General features: G+C 42.8%; 1 long non-coding RNA gene across 1 annotated transcript; it reads right to left on the reverse strand.

The window, feature by feature from the left end:
- Nucleotides 1-1,152: 1,152 nt before the first annotated feature.
- On the reverse strand, nt 1,153-7,431 carry LOC142139135 (uncharacterized). Its single transcript, XR_012688167.1, has 2 exons — nt 7,109-7,431; nt 1,153-3,214 (listed from the first exon to the last, which is right to left on the reverse strand). It is a non-coding gene; the product is annotated as an uncharacterized LOC142139135 (long non-coding RNA).
- Nucleotides 7,432-12,106: the final 4,675 nt, after the last annotated feature.

Below are 12,106 nucleotides of genomic sequence, written 5' to 3' on the forward strand. Positions count from 1 at the left end.
TGTGATGGCCTCGGGGAGATCCCGGGGCCGATGAGCTTGTGGGAACAGGGCTCAATGATTCGTATCATTTTAGCCCCAGCCCCCTAAACGAACATAATCCTTTTAGACTATTACAACAGGGGGTGGGGCCACGATGACGCATGATTTGTGTCACTAAGCCCCGCCCCACCCACTTTACTAACAAAGTGGGTATGATTTGGAATGATGACCTGCTCTCCTGGGAGTCCGGACATTCCGGGAGAGTAGGCAACTATGATATAGACATGTGTGGTAAGGACCCGTTCAACTGCACACTACACAGGAAGGACTCGCACCACAAACAGTCATTGAGCTGTTTATGGGGACAGCACAGAAGCCTTAAGGGATTAGAGGCACACAGACTAAAGATGATGCAAAATTATACTATATTATATAGCACAAATAAGCACAATTCACGTCTAAGTGAATCTATTATATTCAGGATTTCTCGTTTCCACCATTAGTTTCATTAGTTCACTGATCTGCACACATTTGAGCTACAGCCCATGCTGATTCTTTTTCGTAATACTTGATTCAATGTTTAATATCCTTTAACAACAGACTCAAATAAAATCAGTGTAATCATCCTGAAATTCAACACGTTTTGCACATAATCTTACCTTACATCACTATTAGTTTTGTAGGAATGGAATACATGCATTTGCTTTGGCAGTATATGTACATCTATACTCAAAACCTTTTATTCAGAGACATCACAGAGGCAGCACAGTTCTTTTTCCTTTATACTAGTCATAGTCTAAGTTATTCTCCTAGTACTCATGCGCTACTAGTTGTCTAGGTGCTTTTTTTGTTATTCTTTTGTCTTCATCTATTCTGTAAAAAAAATTATGCATATGTCCTATTTTAGTTGTCAATTGACTCCTGGCAATAACCTTTTCTGACTGACTACCTGTCTTGGTTTCACCCTTAGATAGATAATTGTTTGCTACGGACTCCTGAACCTGGCCTGCTGACTATTCTCTAGTTGTTTCCTCCCTCATTGAGTTGTTATAACAGTCTGTGTCCTTTAATCATAAGACCACTGTCAGAGATGACCTAAACGGGTCCTTTCTCCTGAACTCCAGCTGCTATACCTTGTGGGTATCGATCGATAGAGAAACAGACAACTTCAGATGTTTAGGCTGAAAATGATTCTGATTCTGACCAGCCCTAAGTCAGAGTAGCTTTATTTATGCATAGTTTCACAGACAAAAGAAGATAAGGAATCCAAGGTTTCTGAAGGCATCCTGTTCAGGTCAGCAGTTTGTAGACAGGATGTACAGCAGGTGTCTTATCTCAGTCACGTAGGCCTCAAATGGGGGTCGTGGGCTCCCTGTACTGAAACTGCTGGATGTGCACATTCTTGAGAAGAGACATATTGAAGAAAAGATAAGAATGTGAGGCAAAGTTCATTAGGGAATAGTAATTATACAAAATGCATTACTTTAAGAAGTTCATAAAATGTATATCTCTCACATAAACCCCTCTTTTTATCATTTTTATAATTGCCCTGCCTATCCTTTTGGTGTGCATGAAGCACTCCTGCACCCGACCTACTTCATTCAATTCAATGGAACCTCTGATAGGCCCTTAGAGGATGGTAAAGATACATTCAATCAGGTCTATGGTTCATGTACACCTAATTCTTAAAAATAATAAAAAAAGAAAATGGGAAAGACTGAGGGGGGGAGAGTACAAAAGAGCCTTAAAGCTCAGAGAGGGCAAGATAAACATCTGATACCGGTTTGGGCTTTACATGTCTTTTAAGAGACTTTTTATTCAGAATGAGATCATTTTTGCACCTTTTCAAACAGCATTGGAAAAAACATAAGCTTAGTTTAAAAATGACATATAGCAACAACAATAAAGCGAATATCTTAGCTATCCATATTAAAATGCCTGAAATCCATGCGAAAATACCTTTGCCCCAATTACTAGGATTTAACCATGAGAAGGCTGATGTCCACCAGCCATCATTAACCGTATCGGGGTCAAAATTCTCTTTCCTGAATTTCTCCTTCATTTCCTTGGCTTCTGTCATGTACCTGTCTATTACTTCTTCTGGATTATCAGTGTCATTTGTTACAAAGTTACAACAATGTATTCCGTATTCTGTTTCTAGGGTTAAACAGTACCCTCCTGACTGAGCAGTGATGTAGTCTAATACAAGTTGATGTTGTATTAACTGGGTTTTCATCGCCTGCAGTTCTTTTCCAACATACCTAAAGGATTTGTCATAAATTTCTGTTATGTTATCTAAAAGTCCTGCAACCTTTAATATCATATTATAGTTTGCCATGTACCCCCATGTCCCTATTGAAATGATGTTACCAAATCCAATACCCACATTGTGCCCTTTGGACTTTGCTATGAGAGGGATATGTTCAGTATCTATTGTCTTAATTTCCCTTTTTTCAAGCCTATGGTCCTTTTTATTCCTGAATACTCCTCTGAGGTCATCATGGGTCATGACATAGAATTCAGGAATCAATCTGGCCAAGTAGCATACCCCTATTGAATTTGGGGGGAGCCACCTGTAGGCATTGCGTCCACATACATAATAAACATCATCTGGTAAAAGGTAGGGGATATCATAAAACAGGCAATATGTAGATACCTGTTGTCCTAAGTGACATGAAGTGTCATTTTCTGCTCTGTCATTGTCAAAGGCAGGCAGTGTGCCGTTCCAGGTGAGATTATATCTGTCATATTGACATTTTATACACTCCTGACTCTTTAAAAAAATAGTACCTTTTCCGGATTCCATCTTCACTGTTTGGTTGCATTCAGAATTACAGTGTGATAAATAAGGTTGGGTGAAATTCACTATAACTTGACAGCGTGATTTAGGGACAGACCCTAAAGGGAAACTCTTATTCTGGTAACTAATGCGTATTTGGCCATATGGGGTCCATATTGACTCATTTATAGCCCTATTGGATTCTATTCCCTTATTGAAACAATATTTTAAAGGACCTTACTCCCCTTCATGGTTTTTCCTGGGTCACCGTAGCCTTTTTGCAGTGGCTGGCGTGGATCCAAGGATCCTTTCCTTCAAGTTTCACAGAAGTGGGTGTAGTCAACAGAACTTGATATGGCCCCTCAAATCGTGGTTCCAGAGACCTCCTCACGTGTCTTTTTACGAAGACTTAATCTCCTGGCACCAGGGCATGTGTTCCAGTGCAATCCTCTGGATCTGGGATTGAAGAGAAAACTCGAGAATGTATGTTAGTGAGGGACTTCTGTAGTTCTTTCACATAACTAGTCAGTTCACCTTGGTGTTTCACTAGAGATTGTGGAAAATAACACCCTGTCTTTGGCGGCCCCCCAAACAGTATTTCATAGGGGCTTAGCCTGTGTTTCTTATTAGGTGTTGTCCTGACTGAGTATAGGGCGAGGGGAAGGCATTGCAGCCAGGGCATCCCTGTGCTTTTCATGGCTTTCTGTATTTTGAGCTTGAGAGTGCCATTTAGCCTTTCTACCTTGCCACTACTCTGCGGGTGGTAGGGGGTATGGAATGCTTGAGCAATCCCCAAGTCTGACATGATAGATGTCATCACTTCTCCTGTAAAAGTAGTACCTCTGTCTGATTCAATCACCTCTGGAACCCCGTATCTACATACTACCTCAGATAGCAGCTTCTTGGCTGTGTTTTTTGCTGTGGCTTTGGATATCCCCCAAGCTTCTGGCCAATTAGAGAATAGGTCAGTAGCTACTAGGACATATTCATATATTCCACATTTGGGTAGCTGAATGTAATCTATCTGTATGCGCTGAAAGGGGTAGAGGGGTTTAGGTGTCACCCTGGGAGGTACTGTTACTGTATGACCAGGGTTGTGTGTGTTACAGATGGCGCAGGCCTTTACCAGATTACTGGCAGCTGTGCTGAAGCCTGGCGCGATCCAGTGTCTGAATACAGTGTTAATTATTGCGTCTTTTGAGACATGGGAAGGCCCATGCACTAGAGCAGCCAGTGTAGGAAAAAGGACTCTAGGGAGACAGTGTCTGTCTGTTGTGGCCCATATGCCCTCTATGTGTTCCGCCCCCCTCTTTTTCCACTCCTCTCTTTCAGATACTGCTGCTTGCTTTTGTAGGATTTTTTTAGCATTTCCAGATCTATAGGGAGGGTGGGGGGTGTTGTGGACACTAAATAGTGTTGTACTAGCGGTGAGTCTGCTGCAGCTCTTGCAGCCTGGTCTGCTAGTCTGTTTCCTCTTACTTCCATAGTCTGCTCTCTGGTGTGTGCTTTTACCTTTATGACTGCCACTTCTTTGGGCAGTTCTAATGCAGCAAACAACCTCAAAATGATTTCTGCATTTTTAATGGGTTTACCATTAGAGGCCATAGAGTGTCTGTTCTTCCAAATACTTTGATAGTCATGTGCAACCCCAAAGGCATATCTGGAGTCAGTGTAAATGTTAGCTGTTCTCCCTTCTGCATACTGACATGCACTTATAAGTGCTTCTAATTCAGTTTGCTGTGCAGATTGACTTGGTGGGAGGGGTTGCTGGAGTACAATATCTGTTTCTGTTGTAACTGCATAACCTGTTTTGGGAGAGCCCTCCTCATAGTACCTGGACCCATCTACAAACAGGAGTAAATCAGGGTTGCTAAGAGATGTCTCTTTAACATCCCCGGGAGGTTTAGTTTCCAGATCCATTAAGGCTAGACAGTCATGATCACAGAAAAAAGTTTTTAGTTGTGTTTCCTGTTTTGTCAGTCTCAACACTCTCTGTATTGTCTGTGTCTTCAGCGTCTATACTGTTACTCCCCTCTTTTATATCCATGCAACTTGGGAACAATGTTGCTGGATTTAAAACTGTGCATCTTTTTAGCGTAACGTTTGAGGGTGTCAGTAGTGCTACTTCATATTTAGTTAATCTAGCCGCTGAGATGTGTTTTGTTCTGGCTTGATTCAGTATTTCCATGACTGAGTGTGGTACCTGAATGGTGAGAGGGTAATTCAGCACTATGTCTGCAACTTTTTGTAGCAATAAAGCGGCTGCTGCTACTGCTTTTATACATGTTGGGGCTCCCACTATGACAGAATCTAGCTTCTGGGAGTAGTACCCCAATGGTCTTTGTCTGCTCCCATGCTCTTGTGTTAGTACGCCATGAGCGTGCCCTTCTTGTTCATGGCAGAACAAGTTAAACGGTAGTTCATAGTTAGGTAGCCCAAGGGCTGGGGCGCTTGTGATTAAATCTTTGATCAGCTCAAAAGCTGCTTTTTGTTCAGCTGTTGACCAAAACATATTGCAACTTCTATTCATTGGAAGTTGGATCAATGCAATCTGGATTGCCTAAATGGTCTTTTTTGCTGGAGATCTGTGAAGAAAAAAACTTTTGCATAAAGATTAACATTTATTCACTAGGAATTACAGTAACTGTTATTAATTCACGTTGAACAGCTGCTAATACGACACTTGCTTAAAAGTTTCTCTTTGTAGCTTAACTGTGACGCTATGCGTTCCATGCAATGAAAAACTGATTTCCTCAAAGAGGCAGTCCCTAATCTCACAAACAGGGAATGTCAAAGTGACGAGACCTGGTCGAGTGTTCAAAGCCACTCCTTTCTCATCATCTCTTTGTAAACCAAATATTCACACATATTTCCAGATTCTGTGATTTCCATGTTTAAAGTACAAATATATATTCACAATTCTCGCTCACAGACGACATTTTATCTCGTAACAATTCTTTATGGGCATAACAAACCCTCCTGATTTCTGAGAACATTTATCAGCGCCATTTTACACAGATAAAAACAGCTTGTAATATATCTCCATGTAAAGCTCACTCCCACAATTCTCAACTTCATTAAAGAGAAAGCTATTTTTCTCAAAAAAAAAAAAAAAAAATTACTTTGTTCAAATATAGAAACGGCTTGTTGGACCCCAGCCAACTTTGTTCTGAAACCAGTAATAGTGATAATGTGCATTATTTACAGTCTTGTGACGGACCAAAAACTTTAAAACTTCTTTTGCATCTCTTCAAAAACATTACATTTACAACTGTACAGCTTTTTCAACCTTGAAACATGTCTCTTGTAAAACGGTCAAGACAGACAAACACGGATCTCTCTCACACACAGTAAGAAGGAGATAAAACTCACATACAGAGAAAGAAAAATTAACTGCTATCTTCCAGCCTACTGCTGTGGAACTTCAAGTCCCAGCATTAGATTAAATACACATTAGCTTCAACATGCTAATATCAATCAGCACTCAGGACATATTTTTCCTATTGAAAAATAGAAACATACTTGGAAGAACCATTTTATCAATGTTACATTGTCAGATAACAAAAAAACACAGAGTGCTTCTTATCTCAACACACTGAAATCTTTTACACAGAATAAGGGAGGGGCACATCTCACTCTTCAGCTGCGCAGCATTTAAACATACATTTTTAGTACACAACCTACTTGATTCATTGTTTTAGTCATTATATCATTTAGCTTGTGATACATTTTCTATTTAATCATTGTCACTTAAATTTGTTAACTGTAACATATCACAGCAATCATTGTCATTCTCTAATTCTTCTGACATTTTACACCATGCAACACATCTGTCAAAATAACCTTTTTCTTTCAGTGTTTTCTCATTGTCTTTAATTAGTTGTTTAAAAAATGGAACCTTTAATATACCGGTTTTCAGACACCCCTGCAGCTTTGAACAGTTTTCTCATCCCTTTTGTGAAATCCTTGCCTTTATGCTTTCGCATATACTTTATGGGGTCTAGATCCCCGTACTTTTCGGATTTCTTTCCTGTCTTGGACCCTTTATTTCCCATAATGGGATTACCTTATGGTCCAATATATTTTGAATGAGAAAACTTTTATTTGTTCCTGTCTTGCTTTACAACAAGTTTGCAGCTGGTCTGCCTTTCTGAATGTTCCTAACTACTTTCATTAAAATCCATCAAAAAACACAATCACGTATACAATCAAGATTATTTGCAGGGTCAACTGTGTGATCTGACTGGGTTCTGTGGTGTTATTCATGTGTACAGATGTATCAGGTGTATGGCATAGAGAAGACAATATATCAATACATGTAACAATACAAGACAGATTACACACAAGTACCTTGATACTCTTAATAGTATCTGTTGCCAGAGTTCAGGGATCTCCGTCAATCAGACTGCAGTACCCTCGAGCTGGGATAATTCCCCCTCCACAGAGACAGCTCTAAGAGCAAAAATAAAGCTTTTTGCTCACCAGCGCTGGATTAACGTCTGTCTGACTGGAAAGGGAGAACCCCGTTGTCGGGAGGTCTGATGTATTGGAGATCCCGGCGACGAGTCCCCACTGAAACTGTCAGAGATGACCTAAACGGGTCCTTTCTCCTGAACTCCAGCTGCTATACCTTGTGGGTATCGATCGATAGAGAAACAGACAACTTCAGATGTTTAGGCTGAAAATGATTCTGATTCTGACCAGCCCTAAGTCAGAGTAGCTTTATTTATGCATAGTTTCACAGACAAAAGAAGATAAGGAATCCAAGGTTTCTGAAGGCATCCTGTTCAGGTCAGCAGTTTGTAGACAGGATGTACAGCAGGTGTCTTATCTCAGTCACGTAGGCCTCAAATGGGGGTCGTGGGCTCCCTGTACTGAAACTGCTGGATGTGCACATTCTTGAGAAGAGACATATTGAAGAAAAGATAAGAATGTGAGGCAAAGTTCATTAGGGAATAGTAATTATACAAAATGCATTACTTTAAGAAGTTCATAAAATGTATATCTCTCACACCACCCTGCATAATTTCCCAATTAAGGATGTGCACTGGCCACTTTTGGTGTTTTGGGTTTTGGGTTCTGATTAGCTTGAGGTTTTGGGTTCTGATTTGTTTTGCCAAAACACCCCACGAAAGGTTTTGGTTCTGATTTTGGGTTTTAGGTTCTGATTTTTTTTAAAAAAAGCTTAAAAGGTGCTAAAATCCATATTTTGTTTTTTTTTTCACTCCTACATTATTATTAACCTCAATAACATTCATTTCCACTAATTTCCAGTCTTTTCTGAACACCTCACACCTCACAATATTGTTTTTAGTCCAAAAGGTTGCACCGAGGTAGCTGGATGTCTAAGCTAAGCGACACAAGTGGACGGCACAAACACGTGGCCCATCGTAGGTGGCTGTGTAGGCTTGAATGGCCTTTTGTTGCTCCTCCATCCTCTGCAGCATATAGAGGGTGGAGTTCAAGCGCGTCACTACCTCTTGTTTTAGTTGATGGCATAACAGATTCATGCTTTTTTGATGTAGCAGGAACAGTGAACGTAGTTTAATATCTGATACTAATATTTCTGCACTGCAGGAACAGTGAACGTAGTTTAATATCTGATACTAATATTTCTGCACTGCAGGAACAGTGAACGTACTTTAATATCTGATACTAATATTTCTGCACTGCAGGAACAGTGAACGTAGTTTAATATCTGATACTAATATTTCTGGACTGCCTATTGAAGTGGAATCTCGACGGGATTTATTAACGGGGACACAATACCTCCATCAACCGTCTAAATTCCACTGCGCAGATGGCGGACACCGGATGCACGTCTAACACCAACATAGCTGTTACGGCCGCAGTTATCCGCTTTGCCATAGGATGACTATATAGGAGTGGCACTGCAGTGGCAGACAGGATGGCAGTTTGAAAAACTAGGTCCCAAAGAGCACATAATGCCAAAAAAAGAGTTGCAAGATGGCATTGTCCTCCCACCCACCCTGATGTTGTTGAAATAGGACATGCGCACTTTAACAAACCAATCATTTCAGCGAAAGGGCCTACAAAACGGTGGCTGAAATTATTGGTTTTTTGGACCCCCCCCAAAACGAGCTGGCAAAGAAAAAAAAGAGGTGCAAGATGGAATTGTCCTTGGGCTCTCCCACCCACCCTTATGTTGTTGAAATAGGACATGCACACTTTACCAAACCAATCATTTCAGCGACAGGGCCTACAAAACTACTGTGGCTGAAATGATTGGTTTGTTTGGGCCCCCACACAAAAAAAGCTATTCATCTCTCCCTGTACAAACTAAACTGGCTCTGCTGAGGCAAGATGTCGTCCTCATCCTCATCCTCTGATTCCTCGCCCCCTTCAGTGTGTACTTCCTCATCCTCACACATTATCAATTCGTCCCTGCTGGACTCCACAACCACAGGTCCCTCTGTAGTCTCTGGAGGCCAGTGCTGTTCTTGATTGAGGAATTGATAATTAATTTTTATGAACATCATTTTTTCAACGTTTTGCGAAAGCAACCTCCTTCGCCGCTCACTGACTAGGTTCCCCGCTGCACTAAAAACTCTTTCTGAGTACACACTGGAGGGGGGACAACTCAGGTAAAATATAGCCAGTTTGTACAGGGGCTTCCAAACTGCATTTTTTTCCTGCCAGTAAAAATAAGGACTGTCTGACATGTCCACTTGGATGGTGTTAGCAAAGTAATCCTCCACCATTTTTTCAATTGTGACAGCATCCAATGCAGCGACAGTAGACATGTCTGCAATGGTTGGCAGGTCCTTCAGTCCGGACCAGATGTTCTCAGCATCCCCGCCAGCGGGTCTTTTAGGAAAACTGAGCTTTTTCCTCGCAGCCTTAGGTGTGGAAGAATATGAAGGTGGAGCAGTTGGCATGTCACGGTCCTCTTCAGAGGACAATTTCCTGACCAGCAGGTCTTTGCACCGCTGTAGACTTGTGTCCGCCGGAAACAGAGACACAACATACGCTTTAAACTGATGATCCAGCACGGTGGCCAGAATGTATTCCTCTGACTTTAAAAGAGTGACCACCCTCGGATCCTGGCAAAGCGTACGAAGGGCTTCATACACAAGAGCTACATGCTTCGTTGAATCACAATGCTTTAACAGCTCCTCCCTCACTTTCTCCAGCTGCTTCTGCAACAGCCTGATCAGGGGAATCACCTGACTCAAGCTGGCAGTGTTGGAACTGACTTCTCGTGTGGCAAGTTCAAACGGCTGGAGAACCTTGCACAACACGGAAATCAGTCTCCACAGGCGCATCCCCACTCCTTTTCCTATGTCGTAGGTGGCTGTGTAGGCTTGAATGGCCTTTTGCTGCTCCTCCATCCTCTGCAGCATATAGAGGGTGGAGTTCCAGCGCGTCACAACCTCTTGTTTGAGGTGTTGGCAGGGCAGGTTCAGCCTTTTTTGATGTTGCTCGAGTCTGCGGTAGGCACTGGCAGAATGCCGAAAGTGTCCAGCAATTTTGCGGGCCACCGCAAGCATCTCCTGCACACCCCTGTCACTCTTCAGGTAATGCTGCACCACCAAATTAACGGTGTGGGCAAAACATGGGACGTGGTGGAAATTGCCCATATGTAATGCCCGCACAATGTTACTGGCGTTGTCTGACACCACAAATCCCCAGGAGAGTCTAAGTGGGGTAAGCCACTGCGAGATTATTTCCCTCAGTTTCTCTAAGATGTTGTCAGCGTTGTGCCTCTTATTAAAACCTGTGATACACAACACTGCCTGTCTTGGAACGAGCAGCCGTTGTGGAGATGCTGCTACTGATGCAGCTGCTGCTGTTGCTGCGGAAGGCGATGCATCTACCCAGTGGGCTGTCACAGTCATATAGTCCTTCGTTTGCCCTGAACCACTTGTCTACATGTCCGTGGTTAAGTGGGCAGTGGGGACAACCGCATTTTTCAGAGCACTGAGGACAATTGTTCGTACTTCTCTGTACATCCCGGGTATCGCCTGCCTAGTGAAGTGGAATCTAGACGGGATTTGGTACCGGGGACACAATACCTCCATCAACCGTCTAAATCCCACTCCACTGATGGCGGACACCAGACGCACGTAGCTGTTACAGCCGCAGTTATCCGCTTTGCAATAGGGTGACTACTGTCGTACTTTGTGCTCATGGCAAACGACTGTTGGACGGTGAACTGTTTGGTGAAAGACGTAGCGTTCTTACGACTTCCCCTCTGGGAAGATGACCGACTACCAGCAGCAACAGCAGCAGCGGCAGTAGTAGGCGTACCGCTGCAGGATTTCTCGGATAAATCCCGGATTGAAGAGGACTCAGTCATGCTGCTGACATGGCCTGCAGGACTATATCTGATGGAGATCATGGAGGAAGTTGATGAGGAGGGTGTTGGTGGTGTGTATCCAACAGGACCAAGGGATTTAGGTGTCCCTGGACTGCTGACGGTCCTAGCCACACGTCCTGAACTAAACACTGAATTATGAAGGTTCTTCAGGTGACGTATAAGGGAGGATGTCCCTAGGTGGTCAAGATCCTTACCCCTGCTTATTTGAGCTTTACATAAGCTACATATGGCCATACATTTGTTGTCCGGATTGAGATAAAAATAACTCCAGACCGAAGAGGTGGATTTTTTGGTCTTCTGACCAGGCATGACGATGGGCTTTTTCATCCCATGGACAACAACTGTTTCCCCCCCTGATGCCTCATTTAAGATAACCACATCAGCATCCTCCTCGTCAAGTTCCTCCTCAGCACCAGCTACATCGATATCCCCCTCCCGGTGTACAACATTCACACCTTCATTAGCCAAATCTGTAACTGGACTGTGGGTGATCCTACCAGCATATGCAGAGGGCGTGCTGCAAATGGTGGAAGGAGCCACCTCTTCCCGTACAGTGATGGGAAGGTCAGGCTTCGCAACCAACAACACCCTTGGTCTCGCCTTGGGGATTTGTGATGCCATCTCTTTAGAAGGCAGAGTTGTTTGCTGTGTTGTTGATGACAGCTTAAGTCTCTTAAATTTTTTAGAGGGGTGGGGAGGAGGAGGGCTTAGATCCTTGGCAGACGACGTTGATGGCATTTCATCATCTATGTCATGACTAGTGGCAGCAGCTTCAGCATTAGGAGGAAGTGGGTCTTGATCTTTTCCTACTTTATCCTCCAAATTTTTGTACTTCATTATATGCAGCACAAGAGAGCATACCCCTAAACCAGACACACTTTGGGACTGCGGAAACAGTGAACGTAGTAATGTAGATTGCAGTACCTATTTTTTGGGACTGCAGAAACAGTGAACGTAGTAATATAGATTGCAGTACCTATCTTTTTGCGACTGCAGAAACAGTGAAC

The sequence above is a fragment of the Mixophyes fleayi genome, chromosome 2 (assembly GCF_038048845.1).
Source record: "Mixophyes fleayi isolate aMixFle1 chromosome 2, aMixFle1.hap1, whole genome shotgun sequence".
NCBI lineage: Eukaryota > Metazoa > Chordata > Amphibia > Anura > Limnodynastidae > Mixophyes > Mixophyes fleayi.